The sequence below is a fragment of the Bubalus bubalis genome, chromosome 23, assembly GCF_019923935.1.
Source record: "Bubalus bubalis isolate 160015118507 breed Murrah chromosome 23, NDDB_SH_1, whole genome shotgun sequence".
Classification (NCBI taxonomy): Eukaryota; Metazoa; Chordata; class Mammalia; order Artiodactyla; family Bovidae; genus Bubalus; species Bubalus bubalis.
The window spans coordinates 19,466,392-19,483,754 of NC_059179.1; the positions used below are offsets into that span (position 1 = coordinate 19,466,392).

The 17,363-nt window shown below is 42.0% G+C and overlaps 1 protein-coding gene across 12 annotated transcripts in view; it reads left to right on the forward strand.

Moving 5' to 3' along the window:
* The first annotated feature begins 5,353 nt into the window (after positions 1-5,353).
* The window catches only part of R3HCC1L (R3H domain and coiled-coil containing 1 like), a 72,364-nt gene continuing 60,354 nt past the window's right edge, over positions 5,354-17,363 (forward strand). For 3 of the 12 annotated variants that reach the window (XM_025274337.3, XM_025274333.3, XM_025274339.3), the window contains exon 1: positions 6,613-6,759. The gene's annotated coding sequence lies outside the window, so the exon portion shown is untranslated. Of the gene's footprint in view, positions 5,452-6,286; positions 6,470-6,612; positions 6,760-6,889; positions 7,051-11,956; positions 11,979-17,363 lie in introns of those variants that run through there. The other 9 variants (XM_044935352.2, XM_044935355.2, XM_044935350.2 and 6 more) reach the window with 8 other exon arrangements.

The window sequence follows — 17,363 nt, forward strand, 5'->3', positions numbered from 1 at the left end:
CAGCAGAGTTCTCTTATATATGCCTTGTTCAAATTGTCCGTTTTGAAACTAGGCTGGAGATGACCAAGCCCAGATCATTGAACAGCGAGGCAACATGGAATCTCTAAAAGTCTGAGGACCAGATATCCTCTATTAATAGTTACCCGAGGACTCTGAAGGGTCTGAAAGAGGGGAGCTGGCATCACGAACATTTGAGTTAGAGGCAGTGTAACTTAGTGGTTGAAGCTCAGACTCGAGAGTCAGATTGCCTTGGCTCAAATCTCAGGTTTGTCAGTTATTAGCTGCACAGCCTTGGGCTCCCTCCACTGTGAAATGATGGTAACAATGGATTGTACCTTGTAGGGTTGTGTGAGGACTGACTTAGATCAGGTACATCAAGGGCTTAGCACAGCTCCTGCACACAATATGCATTTGTTAAATGTTAAACGCTATTATTTATTAAAGGGAGAATTCTTTTCCTGTTCTAGGGTGTTTCTTTCCTTCCTTATGTCCTTGACCCCCTACCCTCTGGTTTATATTTCTAAAGCCAGCTGCTTAAGTATCCCCTCCTCTTTTGGTCAGGGATACAAAGAAAAAACAGCTTGCACATGGGAGTACTTTCTTCTGTATTACTTATAGCATCACCTCAAACCAATATACACAGTTCATTTTAATCCAAGAGCTAAGGGCCCTTTAAACCAGCCATTCCTTATTTATTCGGTTAAAAAAAAAATCAAGGTCCTTTGGTTTCATGTTCCTTTATTGTATTTTGTAAGGCACATATTGGATACTATGTAAATGTGAAATACTCTAACAATAGTAACTGAGACAGATGAGAAACTCAAGGAAGCAAAGTCACCATTTTGAGCTCAGCTCTTTATTGATGGGCTGAGTGATTTGGGAGTGACAATGTGGCTCCAAAGTTAAAGAGCCCCCAGGGATTCAGAGGGCAAAGGCTTGAGGCACAGTCACGGCAGCAGTTATGATGACCCCGGGCAGGCAGCTTCTTCCCCCGCAGACCTGAAATTCTCCCCATCAATACTAGGATTAATGCCACAGAACAGTCTCCCAGGGATGTGAAGCCAGGGCTGCCATATGTGGTTGTACAGGCTGTGTACTGCACACGGGTGCCAGCTGAGGGGGTAAGTGGGAGCTGAAACATAGCTCATGCTCTACTCATCAATCTGTGCTCCCTGGTGATGGACAGCATCCACATGGAGGAAGGGACCCTTCTTTCTAACTTGCATAATAGTATATGGGCTAGTAGAGGCCCTGTGCGAAGCAACGGTGATAGCCATGGGTCACAAAGCTTAGCACTTAAGAGTGGATACATTTATTAAGCACACAGTTCTTGAACACCTACTATGTGCCAGACCCTGATCTAGGGACTGAGGATATGGAGAGGAGTGTAAATAATTTCTGCCCTTGGGTCCTCTTTCCGTCACCAGCCCATCCTCCCCTAACGTTTGGTCGTCAGCAAGTCCTGTAGACTCGAGATGCAAAATATACGTCAGGTCCACCCACCTTGTTTCACTGCCAGCACTTGCTTTTATTATTTCTTTCCTAGATTACTGCAGCAAATGGGTTGCTACTTCAACTCCCGTCCTCCAAACAAAAACAAGAGTGACTATATAAAAATGTCAATCAGGGGACTTCCCCAGAGAAGGCAATGGTACCCCACTCCAGTACTCTTGCCTGGAAAATCCCATGGATGGAGGAACCTGGTGGGCTGCAGTCCATGGGGTCACTAAGAGTCGGACACGACTGAGCGACTTCACTTTCACTTTTCACTTTCATGCATTGGAGAAGGAAATGGCAACCCACTCCAGCGTTCTTGCCTGGAGAATCCCAGGGACGGGGGAGTCTGGTGGGCTGCTGTCTATGGGGTCTCACAGAGTCGGACATGACTGAAGCGACTTAGCAGCAGCAGCAGGGGACATCCCTGGGTCCAGTAGTTAAGACACCACACTTTGACTGCAGCGGGTATGGTTCCATCCCTGGTTGGGGAATTAAGGTCCCACAGGCCCCAAGACAAGGCCAAAAAAAAAAAAAAAGTCAATCAGATAACATTAACCCCTTGTTTTAAGCTTTTCAGTGGCTATAATTTAGTCCAGGGTCCTCACCATGGCCTCAAGGCTGTGCACACCTGATTCCAATCATCTTGTCATGTCATCTGAATCACTCAACCCACACTCTCCCCATCTGTATGAGAAGAGGTTCTTCACAGAAATAGGAACCAATAGGGTATATGTGTATCTCCTATATGTATAGGTGTATGTATATATATATATATATTTATATCCTATGTATATGTATGTGTGTGTATATATGTGGGGCTTCCCTGGTGGCTTAGCAGTAAAGAATCCACCTGTAATGCCGGAGACCCGAGTTGGATCCCTGGGTCGGGAAGATCCTCTGGAGGAGGGCATGGCAACCTCCTCCAGTATTCTTGCCTGGAGAATCCCATGGACAGAGGAGCCTGGTGGGCTGAAGTCCACAGGGTTTCAAAGAGGTGGACACAACTGAAGCGACTGAACATGCACATGTATATACGCATATATAAAACAAGATTTATTGTGAAGAATTAGTTTGTGTGATTTTATTGTGGCTGAGAAGTCCCACAATTGCTGTCTGCAAGTTGAAGACCCAAGAAAGCCAGTGGTGTAATTCCAGTCCTGGCCTGAGAACCAGAGAGAGTAGAAGGATAGAAGACCAGAATGACTCCCCGCTTTCCCAATTTTTTCTTTTGTTCACACCCTCAGCAAATTGAGTGATGCCCGCTTCCCAGTGGCAAAGAACCTGCCTGTCAACGTGTAGGAGACGTAAGAGATGAGTGTTTGATCCCTGGTTTGGGAAGATCCCCTGGAGAAGGAAATGGCAAACCGCTCCCGTATTCTTGCCTGGAGAGTTCTATGGACAGAGGAGCCTGGTGGGCTGCAGTCCATAGGGTCACAAAGAGTCAGACAAGACTGATGTGACCTAGCAAGCAGGCACCCACATAAGGGAGGGCAAATAAGCTACTTATCTCAGTCCACCCACTCAAAAGCTAGTCTCATCTGGAAACATCCTCACAGACACACCCACAAATTATGTCTGATCTGGTTACTCAGTGACGCAGTCAAGGCGACACACAATTACCTTTCATACTATTCCACAAACCTCACCGTTCTGTCCTTCACACAACCTAGCTTGTTCTCTGTGTGGTCTCATCCCTTTGGCTGGAACATCAATTCCTTGGTTCTCCCCTTGACCATCTCTTTCTCATCCTTCAGTGCTCAGGGGAAAGGTCACTCTGAACCTCAGAGAGGTGATCTGGACCACCTTGTTAAAGTAGCGTAGTATTCTATGCCCACCAACCACTCTTTGCTAGGATGTTCCACAACAAAGCATCCCAGCTCAATTTGTAAGTACACAGTTCTTTGTTTACAATCTGTCATATCTGCTAGATTGTGAGCCTTGTAACATGTTTGTTCTCCACTATAAATCCCTTCAGAATTTTGCTAGTCTTTGGCTCACAGTAATAAATACCAAATACTTGCTAAATGAAGTTGTTACAGAGAATTTGTCTCTCAAAGGAGAGTAATCATCGCAACATAATGTAGAGATACATTTTGTGACAAAGGTAGTGATATGCTGGTAAACTGACTCTCAAAAAAAGAACGTGATTTGTCATTTGTTGATTTCCATGGTGGTGTAGATACTCCCATCTGAGCTGATTTCAAGTTACCAATGGTTTAAAAACTGACTCGTAAAAACAGTTTTTCAAAGGGCTTCCCTGGCGGCTCAGACGGTAAAGAATCTACCTTCAATGTGGGAGACCTGGATTTGATCCCTGTGTTGGGAAGATCCCCTGGAGAAGAGATAAGATATACCTACTCCAGTATTCTTTCCTGGAAAATTACAAGGACAGAGGAGCCTGGGAGGCTACAGTCCATGGGGTCGCAAAGAGTCGGATATGAAAGCTGTTATGAGCTGCCTCTAGCCTGTCACTGGACGAGAGGTCTGCATGGGTGCAATGAGAACCCATTAGTTCTTGCTGGGGAGCTCAGCAAAGGCTTCCTGGAGGAGGTGACACTTGATTCGTATTTTGAAGGCCGGGTATGTTGGTTCAGGCCTTTTAACTCCAAAAATAGCTAACAGAGCCCTGTTCCCAGTAGCCCATGTTCAACTGTTCCTGGTTTCTCTAACTCAGCTCATTTCTGGTTGTCCAGGAGTTACCACTTGATTAGTTCAAGCCTCAGAAAGGGTTTCCTTGTGGCCAGAATTCTACTGGGTTTGCTTTGAATGCAGTGAAGTAGAGTAAGACTGGGTAGAAGTTAGTCAAGGGAGAAAGGTAAGAGTTTTCCAAACAGAGGAACAATTTATGCAACTCAGCAGTTCCATAAGTCTAAAAGTATGTAGGAGGGCGTGGAGGAAGATTAGCTTCTGCCAGGCCGTGTTTGATAGGCTGAGGAGCTATGCTGATTCACAGCATAGAATGGTGGGCAGAGGGAAAGAGAAAGGAATTGATCATTTTCCCTGCATAATAATTCCTGCATAATTCACAACTGGTAATTGTGGGGTTTTGTTTTTGTGGGTTTCATTTTTTTCTGGTATGGAATCATTTGATTAACGTCTGTCTCTTCATAGAGACTGTAAACTCCACAAGGGCAGGGACTATCTTGTTTACTATTATTTTCTTAGTATCCGACACAAAGCCTCCTACAGAGCAGTCAACAAAATACAATCTTGTTGAAAGACTGCATCACCTGGGGAACGTTTAAAACATGCTTATGTCCACTTACCCTGAAATAAGATCTATAAGTCTCTCTTCCCTGAACCTCTGAACCACAAGGATGTAGAGAAAGTAGTAAGGCAGGTGTCCATGTTTTGTAAAAACCACTCAAGAAATTCACCTCCATTTCTCCTTCCAAAACCAATCAAGTGGATCCTTTAAATGGTTTAACCAAGTGTGGAAGTGAAAGTGAAGTCGCTCAGTCGCGTCACTCTTTGTGACCCCATGGACTGTAGCCTATCAGCCTCCTCTGTCCATGGGATTCTCCAGGCAAGAGTACTGGAGTGGGTTGCCATTTCCTTCTCCAGAGGATCTTCCCAACCCAGGGATTGAACCTGGGTATTGAACCCGGGTCTCCCGCATTGTAGGCAGACGCTTTACCATCTAAGCCACCAGGGAAGCTCCCAAGTGTGACATGATTTAATTTTACTGGTATAAGGATAGAGACTTAGTGGGGCTGGCCTCCATGTTTTGTAAAAATCACTCAAGAGATACCCTTCCTTTTCTCTTCTCAAAGCCAATCAAGTGGATCCTTTAATTGGTTTAACCAAAAGTGTGATGTGATTAAATTTTTCTGGTTACATAAATAGGCCTGATGGCAGTGGGGAGGAACCCACAGAGGTGCTGATGGCAGTGGGGAGGAACTCGCAGAGGTGCTGAAGTGCTGGGCCCAGTAAGGAAGCCCATGCTGTAACCAGGTAAAAAATGAGACGGGTCTGATTTAAATCTCTGGAGGTGGGTGTGAAGAGGAAACAGATTCAAGAGACGCTCAGGACATAGAATCTACACAATCTGGTGCCCATTTGGACCCAGTGGAAGAAGTGAGACAGAGGAATCTAGGTTGAAGGTTGGAGTGAATGTTAGTGAACAGGGAGGAGGGAAGAGTCACTTTTAAAGTTGCTACATTTGAGGTGCTTGTTAGACGTGAAAATATTAGTTGCTCAGTTGTGTCCAACTCTTTGCGACCCAATGGAGCCTGCCAAGCTCTTCTGTCCGCGGGATTTCCCAGGTCAAGAATACTGGAATGGGTGGCCATTTCCTTCTCCGGCGGATCTTCTCAACCCAGGGATTGCACCTCAGTCTTCCGTATTGCAGGCAGGCTCTACATCTGAGTCACCAGGGAAGCCCAAAGGGAGACTTAAATATTAGTGTTCTCCAAGAACTCTGATATTTAAGAAGCAGGTTAGAAAAAGAATTCTTGAAGGAGACGGAGAAGAATGACCAGAGAGGAAGAAGGAAAACCTGAAGATAGTTAGAAAATAAGTGATAATGTCCAACAGCATCAAATGGTGCTTAAAGCTAGAAGGCAACGGCACCCCACTCGAGTACTCTTGCCTGGAAAATCCCATGGATGGAGGAGCCTGGTGGGCTGCAGTCCATGGGGTCGCGAAGAGTCAGACATGACTGAGTGACTTCACTTTCACTTTTCCCTTTCATGCATTGGAGAAGGCAATGGCAACCCACTCCAGTGTTCTTGTCTGGAGAATCCCAGGGACGGGGGAGCCTGGTGGGCTGCCGTCTATGGGGTCTCACAGAATTGGACACGACTGAAGCGACTTAGCAGCAGCAGTGACTTGAAACTACCTTCAGTGAATGACGGTGACAAGGGCACTTTCTTTCGGGGCAGAAGCTGCCGGGCAGAGGACGAAGGAGGAAGTGGCGACAGCGAGTTCAGACTACCTTTTTCAAGAAGGTTTGCTGTGAAGAGGAGGGATGGTACGTCTGTGAGGGACGTTAGGAGCTCTGACCCCTTTATAGCTGAGCGGGAAGGGGAAGAGTGAGCGGACAGCACCGCACACATCGCGGGGGCTGCGCTCTTCTGCCTACTCTTCCCCCCCACGTGACCCGGAGGCCGCCTACGCAGGCCGGCCTCGCGGAGACTACAGTCCCCAGAAGGCCGCGCAGCGCTGGGGGCGGAGCCGAGGCCTGGCGCACGTCTCGGAGGCTCGAGCGGAAGAGCTAGAGCTTGGAGGAGGCGGCGGATGCGGACAGCTAAGGCGCCCCGGGTAACGAGTTGTTTCGCGTACCTGTCCCTCCCTCCCTCCGCACTCCAGCCTGGGGCTCGTGGCTTCCACGTCTCCGTCAACTCTTGGGACAAGCTTGCTTTCCCCTTTTGTTACCGGTATTTTTCTTCTCACGTGACGCGTGGCCGGCTCCCGCCCTTCGACCCCTGCGGCCCTTGGGTTGCGGAGGACCGTCTCAGACCCCTTTTTCCTTCTCTGGGCTCCGTGCTTGCTTTGGGTGCTCTCCTTAGATACTCTCTGCGAAGGGGCAGTTCCTTTCCTGTGTTTCAACAGGTACTGAGTGGGGACTTGGGGACCCCTTTTTCTCCCCAGTGGGTAGGAGACTGGACAGCGGGGGCCACCCGGGGCTTCGGGCGATTTCGGGGCGCGAGCCCTGAGCCTCTGGAGCGAGTCCGCTGGGCTGGCTGGGAGCCCCCGGGCTATGAGCTGGGAGTGAACTGTCTGTTCGCCAGGGAGGGTATACTTCCTGGTTTTCTTGGGCCACCCTCGGAAAACTCCAAGTCCGCTTTTTAAAGTTTTCTTTATCAATAAAAGCCTCTTCTCAGAGTTGAGTAGGGAAGAAGCACAGGATTTGGAATCTGATGTCCTGGGTAGAGTCTCGGGTCTGCCACTTGCTGGATCTATTATCTTTTGTAGCCCGTTTATTGCCTCCTGGGTTTCCCAATCTGAAAAATGGGGGTGATCGTCTTTGGCCTTCCTGCCTTCCAGTGTCGAGCAGTTTATTAGAAGTGACATGTGTGAGAAAGCATGTTTCACATATAACAATCTCACTGTCTTTCTGTCTCCAGCCCAGGTCAGTTGAATTTTCAAATCGTGTTTATGAACTTGATCATAAACGTGATCGTGAACCGTATGAAGATCAAATGAGTTAATAAATACATAGGGGAAAAATGTCTTTGGAAACGAATGTGAACCATACAGATGTTCTTATGTCGTGTTCCTGGGGAAGAGGTAACATTAGGGCCCTATCACCTGTGGAGTCAATTTTAAACTTCGTCTGGATTTTAAGGTCCACCAGAATTTGTCTTGTTCTGTCCCACCAGCGCTGCGTGCACGCACTTAGGAGCAGTCTTGCTCTGTCTTGCTTTGTTACAGCCATCCTTTCTTCAGTGCTACACAGTGTACAAGTATCCCAGAAAGTACTTCATGCTGCTCCTCATATGTAGTGCTAAGCTTGTCTCCAGCTGGTTGGCCCTTTTGAGGTACTACTTGTTCTAAACTTAGCTCTGATTGTATCACAGTGTCACTAACTTGAATGTATACTAGCTGAAATGAGAAATATTGGGATTATTTTTACCTGTCCTAGCTACATGTGTTAGGAGTCTGTGTTACCTTATAGTTAGAATTCAGAATATAAACAGCCAGGATTCGTGTGTAGTTTTTATTCTGGCAGTTCAGTCTGAGACTCCAAGCAGGTGACTTTGTTTCTCTTTCCCCTTGTAAAGAGTGAGGATTTTACAGTCAACTTTTTGTGGGTTTGGCAGTATAGTAATTAGGTAGTCTTGTATTATTTCTGAAATCTTTGGTTGGAAAATACTTGAATGTGGTTCTAAAACCAAAGGATGGCAGTACAATTGTTGAATGTATAAAGCTGAACAAATTTGAGTTGAAATCCCAGTGCTGTGACTTCCAGTTCATGAGTTGTGGCGAATTATTTCACCTCTTTAAGCTTGTCTACTATTTTCTGAAATGAAGATGATAACATTTACCTGATAAGGTGTCTATACCGATTAAATGAGATGTGAATATAAAGTAGTGCTGGAGTGAGTATTTGCTCATTATTTTGTTGCTATTCTAATTGAGGACTATGATGATGGTAAAAAGTGATGAAATTTTAGGTAACGTATTTTCTTAAGATCCAATTTTTTTTGTTGTTGTTCGTAAGTGAGGATAGTTATCCTTAACCCATAAACTTAAAGAAGCAGTAAGAAGTGCTCAGATTGCAGGCTTTTTTTTTTTTTTAAAGCAGTTGCATTTTATATAAAGATTATATTAGGCTATTTTTTACGTTTAGAAGTTTCCAGAATGCTCTTATTGTTGGGGTGTGTTATTGGGCTAGTGCTTCATTGATAACCCATAGTAAGAATTTAGTTTTGTGACTTTCTGCACATTATAGCTTGTAGCAGAACACTTATCTATGTTAATGACTTAGATATTGACTATTGACTAGGATAGCATTTTATAGAGCATTTTTTATTGGCTTCCCATCCTCCCTGCCCCCCCCCCCCTTTTTTTTTTTAAGCTTGACTATTTGACTCTAAAAGTTCAATCTAGTGGGTAGGGGCCAGAAGATTTGGTGACTTTCAGTTTCTGAAAGTGGTAACTTAGTGACAAGTGCTTATGGGGGTACTGGTGTGTGTGTGTGTGTGTGTGTACCTACAAGGAGTGAGAGTTTAGAGAAACCAAGGGGGAATGTCTACTAGAGAAAACTGATTTGTTGGTCCAAGCAGAGTCTTAGAGTTAAGAATTGAAATGTTTACTTTTCATTCCTTCAGATGCTGTGTTGACTGATGTCTGAAGATGCAAATGTCTAGGAACTGTTTCCTTTACTCTCTTTTTTGATGTGTTTTCCCCTGGCTCCACTTGACCAGTTTCACCCTGACCTGTAGTTAAGAATCAGCAAGATGACAATTACTATTTTTTTTTTTACTACAGACTTGTGTATAAACTATAACAATAGTCATTTCCATTAAAATCTGATTTGTGTGCTGTAACGTATTATTTTTTCCTTTATGTTTTAAACATTTTTGTTCTTGACTTTTTTCTTTAAAAGAAATTTTTGGAAGAGAGACCCATTTTCAGGGTTAGTGAAAGACAGTATTATTGTTACTGTGTTTAGTTATTATATTTTCTTATAGTCATGAATATAGGTGATACATATATATTCACTCTCATAAAGCTTCACATGATCACTGTAATTTTTTTAGCCAAGGTTAAGTTTGTTGACTGTGCCCACTGAGCCCTGAAAAATAGCAAAACTAATTGATGTGTTTCAGTCTGTGACCCTGTCCTTATTAGCTCACCATTTACAAAATATCTCACCAGAATGAGTGATAAGACTAGTGTATTGTTGATTTGGAACTTGTGCACTCATTAGACATGACAGAAGTAAATGAAGTAGTGCCAAAAGTAAAAGTGTAGGTTTTTAATTATATAAACCTGCAGTACAAGACTAGCACTCACATTGTGTATAAAACTGGTGACCTATGCTAAAGCTGAAACTCCAGTACTTTGGCCACCTCATGCGAAGAGTTGACTCATTGGAAAAGACTCTGATGCTGGGAGGGATTGGGGGCAAGAGGAGAAGGGGACGACAGAGGATGAGATGGCTGGATGGCATCACCGACTCGATGGACGTGAGTTTGAGTGAACTCCAGGAGTTGGTGATGGACAGGGAGGCCTGGCGTGCTGCGATTCATGGGGTCGCAAAGAGTCGGACACGACTGAGCGACTGAACTGAACTGAACCTGAACTATATTTTAGACGTTTCTCTTGGTTGAATTGTATTGGTTGCAGGCATCCCACCCACAGGAGAAGTGAGAAGAAATGGAACTAGGATGTTCATGTCTTAAAAGAGAACCTACTTCTACTATGCCACCCACCAGAAAATGTGCTCTTAGCTAGTGGGGAAAACATGAAGAGTTTTCTGTTAATGAGCCCAGTAGGATGAATGAAGCCTGGGTAACTCCTGAGCTCCTGAGAGTTTATTGAATTACAGGGGATTCCAGTGGTCAGAGGTTTCTATAGAAGAGCAGTTACAGGCTCTTGCTGTGCAGCAGTAAACCTGCGTGTGGAGAGAATATTTTCCTCTCGGTAGAACATGGACCCATTGCCCACAGTCTGTGCTGTGCCTTTTCGCAGTCTCATGCTAGCCTTCTGTCTAGTTTTTTATTCTTCAAATTTGTTCTTCGGTTTTATTTAATCTGTTGTCCCTTGTGCCCTTTTTAAAAATTTTTTGTTATTATTTATTTTTATGTCGAACATGGCTGGTTTAGACTAGGGATAACAACAGAGAAGCAGAGAAGCAGTGTTAGAAACAGCAGATGATTCTGGCGTCTAATATTCTGAGGTTCCCAAATAACACGAGTTAACCTGTACATACGGTAATATGAATTTCTAGAATGGACAAATTCATGACTGTTTAACTTGGTGCTAAGGCAAAAATATGGGCAAATGGTGTGTGGTATTCTTATTATGAGATTTGCCTCTTAGGAAAAAATAGGTGTAGCATTAATACTGGCTTGCATATGGGCTGTTTCAGGTTCTTTGCCATGGAATGCCAGATGAGTATTAGAGAAGGGAAGCCCTTGGATTTAAACATACCCCTCTGAAGTTTATACCAGTAGCCCTGTTTGTTTTTTTCTTATCATCTGTAAAATAGGGTTAATAATGCAAACCCTGTTTGTTTATAAAGAGTAGAGGGAAAAGTTAACAAGAATGTCTTGGAAATGAGGTGACTAGGGGAAAGGCTGATGGAAGGGCAGAGACAGAGAGGAAAAGTCTCACACTGGGGTGCGTAACTTGTCCCTGAGACAGAAAGAGGGTACACAACAAAAGCAGAGAGTGAGGGTTAGTCAGAGACAGAGAGGGGACATCAGAAACCCTTAGGAGGGACAGTCAGACTGAGGCAGTTAGAAAGAGGGGTAAACAGATGCAGAGCAAAGGGCTGACTTAGAAATGCCAGGTGGATTCAGGGAGGGACCTGCAAAAGACTGCAGGAGGGAACCAGGAGGGCATGGCCAAGAGCTTGTTGAATGAGTTTTTTGAGTTTTTGTCTGTTATTTGGGGAGTTCTTGTAGACATTTGTAATTAGCCGAGAGGGAAGAACTGCAGATATTAGTAGTAAATCAAGTAACATGTTTATACAGTTTTTATTACACTAAAATTTTCCCTTAAGCACTCGTTTTATTTTGCATATTCAAAATACAAACACCAAGCCAGCTTTTGCCGCAGGCCTGTTAACTGCCTTCATATGGTGGTTGTTCAGTCGCTAAGTCGTGTCCAACACTTTTGCAACCCTGTGGCCTGTAGCCTGCCAGGCTTCTCTGTCCATGAGATTTCCCAGGCAAAAATCCTGGAGTGGGTTGCCATTTCTCTTCCAGGGGATCTTCCTGCCTCAGGGATTGAACCTGCGGCTTCTGCGTGTCTCCTGCATTGCAGGCGGATTCTTTACTGCTGAGCCACCAGGGAAGCCCTCATAGGTAAACTCATTTTAAAAAATTAAATAAAATGATTAGTTTCTTTTTTAGAAATACTTTTTTCTTAAAAAAAAAAAAATCAAATACATGCTTACTGTGGAAAACTTGGAAAATACAGAAAAATTTAAAGAACAACAAAACCCATAATCTCACAACCTAAGCAACACATAATGAGGCCTGCCCTTTCATTTTGTTGATGGTTTCCTTTGCTTTGCAGAAGCTTTTGAGCTTGATGTAGTTCCATTTGTTTATTTTTGGTTTTGTTCCCCTTCCCAAGGAGACAGATTCCAAAAAATATTGCTAAGACTGATGACAAAGTGTGCTGCCTGTGTTTTCTTCTAGCAGTTTTATGGTTTTAGGTCTTACGTTTAAGTCTTTCATCCATTTTGAGTTTATTTTTGTACTTGGTGTAAGAAAGTGGTGTAGTTATATTCTTTTACACGTGGGTGTCCAGTTTTCCCACCACCATTTATTGAAGAGACCATTTTCCCCATTGTGTAGTCTCGCCTCCAGTATTGTAGATTAACTGACCCTGTAAGTGTGGGTTTATTTCTGGGATGTCTGTTTTCTTACATAGTCTGGTCAGTCTTTGCAGTTCATCCCATTCTACTAAATGTAAAATAGAGCAGTATCTCTTTGAGGTTATTAGGACTCCATGGAAGAGGAGGATCTTGAAGGAAGTGATAGAATGACAGATTGAGAGGACAGAGGAAAATTCCACATAGAGTGATGAGAAGCTAGAAGCAAGAAGTACAGTGTGTGAACTGTATGAGACAGAAGGGGTATTTTAATATTTCACAAATGGAAGATGGTATGTAGTAAAGAGATATGATTTGCTAGGTTTACATGTGTATAAGGATAATGAAGAATTAATGGAAAGCTCTGAAGGCTAGGCTGAAGAACTTAGATTTGATCCTTAAAGATGATATTTTTGTTGAAAGTGATGATGAAAACAGTATTTGAGAAAGATTGTTGTGGTGGCTTAGAGGGGTAACCCCAAGTAGGGAGTGGCTTTAGGGTAGGCAATAGGACAGTCATGGAATAATGTAGAGATAGAAGGTGTAAAGCTCTTGTGGAGGAAGAGCAAGAAGTGTAGGGTTAGAAAAGCTGAAAGTTGGAATACCTCAAAGTTTTGAGTTTGACAGATAGGTGTATTGTAGTATTTTGATAGTGACATTGAGGAACGATCTCCAAGAGGTCTAGGGAGAAAGATATTGAGTTCAAGTGCTTTTACAAGTTGTAGGTTTGAGTGGTAGTTGAAAAATCTGGTACTTTAAAAGTAAAGATCTTCATTAAATTTATTATAAATGAATGCTGTCCCTTTTAAAGTAATCATTCTTAAGACCATGCATTTATTCTAGCAAATAAATATTCTTTGGATTTGTCTTTTGGAACTGCTTTCAGAACCAATAGAGCCATACAAGAAAACCAGTCTCATTACTTTATGGTCATATCTTTTGTGCCCAAGAATATTATCTTGCTTGATCACTCATCTTATTTACCATATTTATTTCTAAGTGATATTTGACGGTCCCTAAAAGTTAATCTGCAGAGGCCTTAAATTTATTACCATGCTGGATATTTAAGTAACTGTCATCACTGCTGAGAACAACCTTAAGCTGTGATAACATTCTGAGAAGAGACGCTAGTGCATGCTGGTTAAGAGGGTGGGTTCTGGAAGACTAGGTTTGAATGATCTCTTTAGTACATTAATTCTGTATCTTGAACAAGTTTCTTAACTTGCCTTAACTTGCCTCCGTTTCCTCATTTTTCAAAGGAGGATGGTGATAATACTTCCTGCTTCATAGGATTATCATGAGGATTAGCTACCAGAATGGTGCCTGGCGTATTTTAAAGGCTCGGTGTTAGCTGTTGATTACCGTCACAGCAACGACTATTGCTGCCTTCACCGTTTTGTCTGTTTATCTTTTTAGTTTTAAAAATCACTTATGTTCCTGTTTAATTACATCTTGTACAAATGGAACAATGGACAGCTAGAGTTAAAATTAGAGCTCAAATAAATGATCAGACACATAGGAATGAGGCTTTTTAGAATGTGTGAACTTAGTGGGAGAAGAGCAGAAAAGACAAATTTTCCTCACTGTGAAGTTTGACCAAGGATAGAATATTGGGGAATATTCATGGTAAAAGAGTGTGAAGCAGAAAAGGAAACCAGCAAAGGACCAGTGGAAGATTGTTTAGAGAAAGAAAGAAACTCTGGAGCGTACATTAGTATAGAGGTTATATTAATTAGGATAAGATTTGGTTGCAGTCAAATAACAGAGACTTAAGTGTGATAAAAGTTCATTTCTGTCAGTGTCACGAATTCCAGAAGTAGTTTGGGACAGTCGTGGTTGTCATGGCGTCACGTTGTTGCACCATTGTGCATGGATTCTGTTCTTTTCCAAAGTTGCCTGGTGGTCTAAGATGGCTGTTGGAGTTCCAGCCTCTTCATCCACATATGAACCAGCAGAAAGGAGGAAGAGGACACAGCTTCTTCCCTTTGAGGATACTTCCTGAAAGTTAGATGTGCCACTTTTGCTCATATTCTGTTGGTCACAGAGCCACATCTTCCTGCAGGAGAGGTTGGGAAATGTAGAATATTTTGAATGCTCAGTGCCTGGAGAGAAAAATGAGGAAAAATAAGGATAACCCAAGGGTAACTAGTTGAAGAATCTAGGGTAGATAACAGAACTAATAGTCTGTGTGTGTGTGCCAGACTGCTTCAGTCATGTTCGACTCTGTGACCCATGGACTGCAACTCTCCAGGCTTCTTTGTCCATGGAATGAATTCTCCAGGCAAAAATACTGGAGTGGGTTGCCATGCTTAGGATAATTTAATTCTTCATTGGTAATCCTTGATCGAGCTTCTGTATTTGTGAAACTATGAGTATGAAACTGCTCTTATCAAACTGCATCAATAGTCCTCTGTTTTTAGGGTGTTCTCCCTTCATGAATCCTTACTTAATTAGGATTACCAGTCTCTTATAGGGAAAAAGGTGATGGGTATGTATGTATATGTATGCATGTATGTGCTATGTGTATAGATATATAATATACATTTATATATATATATATTTCCTCATTTAGCATTGGTGTTTGCCAAAATTGCTTCATATAGCAACAGTCTGCCTTAAAATTGATAGTATTTAAGTGTCTGATATCTTTCTTTTGTTCTTTTAAGCTTCTAATTTTACCTAGCCTTCTATTCACTCTCCAATTTGGTTGTTTTGGGCCATTGTTTTTAATCTGTCTCTGTCCTTTTATATTACTACTCTCTCTCAGTGCTGTTAATGCTGTTAATAGTACTTCCCAAAATAGATAAATGAGCAAATTTAATTAAATGTGTTATTTGCACTCTCCTGATCATTAATGAGTTTGTATGTAAGGTCAGGCCTACAATCTTCCTGGTATTATAATGACTGAATTTTCTCTGTCCACTAAATGGAGAAGTATTTGCTTTAGAGTTTTTTATTCTTAAAGCTTCCATATTTTGTATGTTTATGTTCTTTTAATGTTGGAAATATGAAGGTCTTCTAACAATAAAGGGAGAGTGTTTTCCCTGTTTGAGAGTAAGATACAGACCTATTCCTATTTACCTAAATACTTGAGAGTACATTTTCTAAAGGCAAGGACGTTCTTTTATGAAAGCATAGTACAGTTATCAAAATCAAGAAATTAACATTGATTTAATATTACACTGTAGTCCACAGACTTATTCAGATTTTACTCATTATCCCAATAATGTACTGTTTTGTAGCAAAAGAAAATTCTGGCTCTTGGAGTGGATTCAATTGTCATGTCTCTTTAGTTTCCTTTAATCTGGAGCATTTCTCAGTCTTTGCTTTTGCTGGACATTAACATTTTTGAAGAGTCCAGGCCAGTTATTTTGCTGTTATCATTGTTGAGTCGCTAAGTCGTGTCCAACTCTGCCATCCCATGGACTGCAGCTTGCCAGGCATCCCTGTCCTTCACTGTCTCCTGGAGTTTGGTCAGTTTCATGTCCATTGAGTCAGGGATACTATCTAACCATCTCATCCTCTGTGGTCCTCTTCTTTTGCCTTCGATCTTTCCCAATATCAGGGTCTTTTCCATGAGTTAGCTTTTCGCATCAAGTGGCCAAAGTATTGGAGCTTCAGCTTTAGCATCAGTCCTTCCAATGAATATTCAGGGTTAATTTCCTTTAGAATTGACTGGTTTGATCTCACTGAAGTCCAGGGGACTCTCAAGAGTCTTCTCCAGCACCACAATTCAAAGGCATCAGTTCTTTTGTAGAATGCTTATAAATTGGGTTTATCTGCTGTTTTCTCATTACTGGCTTCAGGTTACCCATTTCTGGCAGGAACACTGCAGAAGTAACGTTCTGCTTCTCAGGGCATTGTGTCAGGAGGCACAGGATATTGAAATATTAGTAATGTGGTCTTGGATCACTCCTTTAAAGGTAGTATTTGCCAGGTTTTCCAGTGCAAAGTTACTGTTTTTCCTTTTATAATTACTTTGGTGGTAAAATATACATAAAATTTATCATTTTAACCATTTTAACCAAAGTGTATAGTTCAGTGATTAAGTACATTGAGATTATGTTTTTAATTTTGAGGTATCTTTGAAAAGATACTTTGAGATTTTTATAAATTTCCTACTACTCCTTGAACCTTTACTAACTTTTGTATATCTGCCTGAATCATTTTCATGATGGTTCCTAACTGGTGATTTTCTAATTCCATCATGTCTCTTATACTTACTTATAATACTTTATTTCATTATTTATTTTGATGCTGTTACTGATTTGGTCAGTGGGAGGCCATTCAAGCTGATTGCTGTTTCCTATTGCCTTGCCCTTGTCACTCATATACACATTCATATACATCTTTTTTTGTCTTCTGAAAGCAATGAGTTTATATTGATACTTCTGATTCCAGTCCAACACTACAGGGTTTATTCATTCTGTATTTATAACCCCCTCTTCCAAAAGTGAGAAACTTGTCCCTATGGTTTGCATTTTTACTTATTGGCCTAGTCCTAGAATACCAGAGAACAGTTTCATACCACTGCTTAAAAGACATCTCCTATGGACAGGGAGGCCTGGCGTGCTGCGATTCATGGGGTTGCAAAGAGTCGGACACGACTGAACTACTGAACTGAACTTAACTGAACTGAAGTAGAGTTCAATATTTGTTTTCCTTATCCTATGGGCATATAGTCTAAATCTCCACTGGTCAATAAAGTAGCCACTAACTAACTGCATGAATTGAGATATACTGGATTTTGTAAACTTAATATGAAATAAGAAATGTGAAATATCCCAATAATATTTAAATAATATGTTGAAATATTTTAGATATATTAGATAAAATAAATTAGATAAAATAAATAAAGTTAATTTTAACC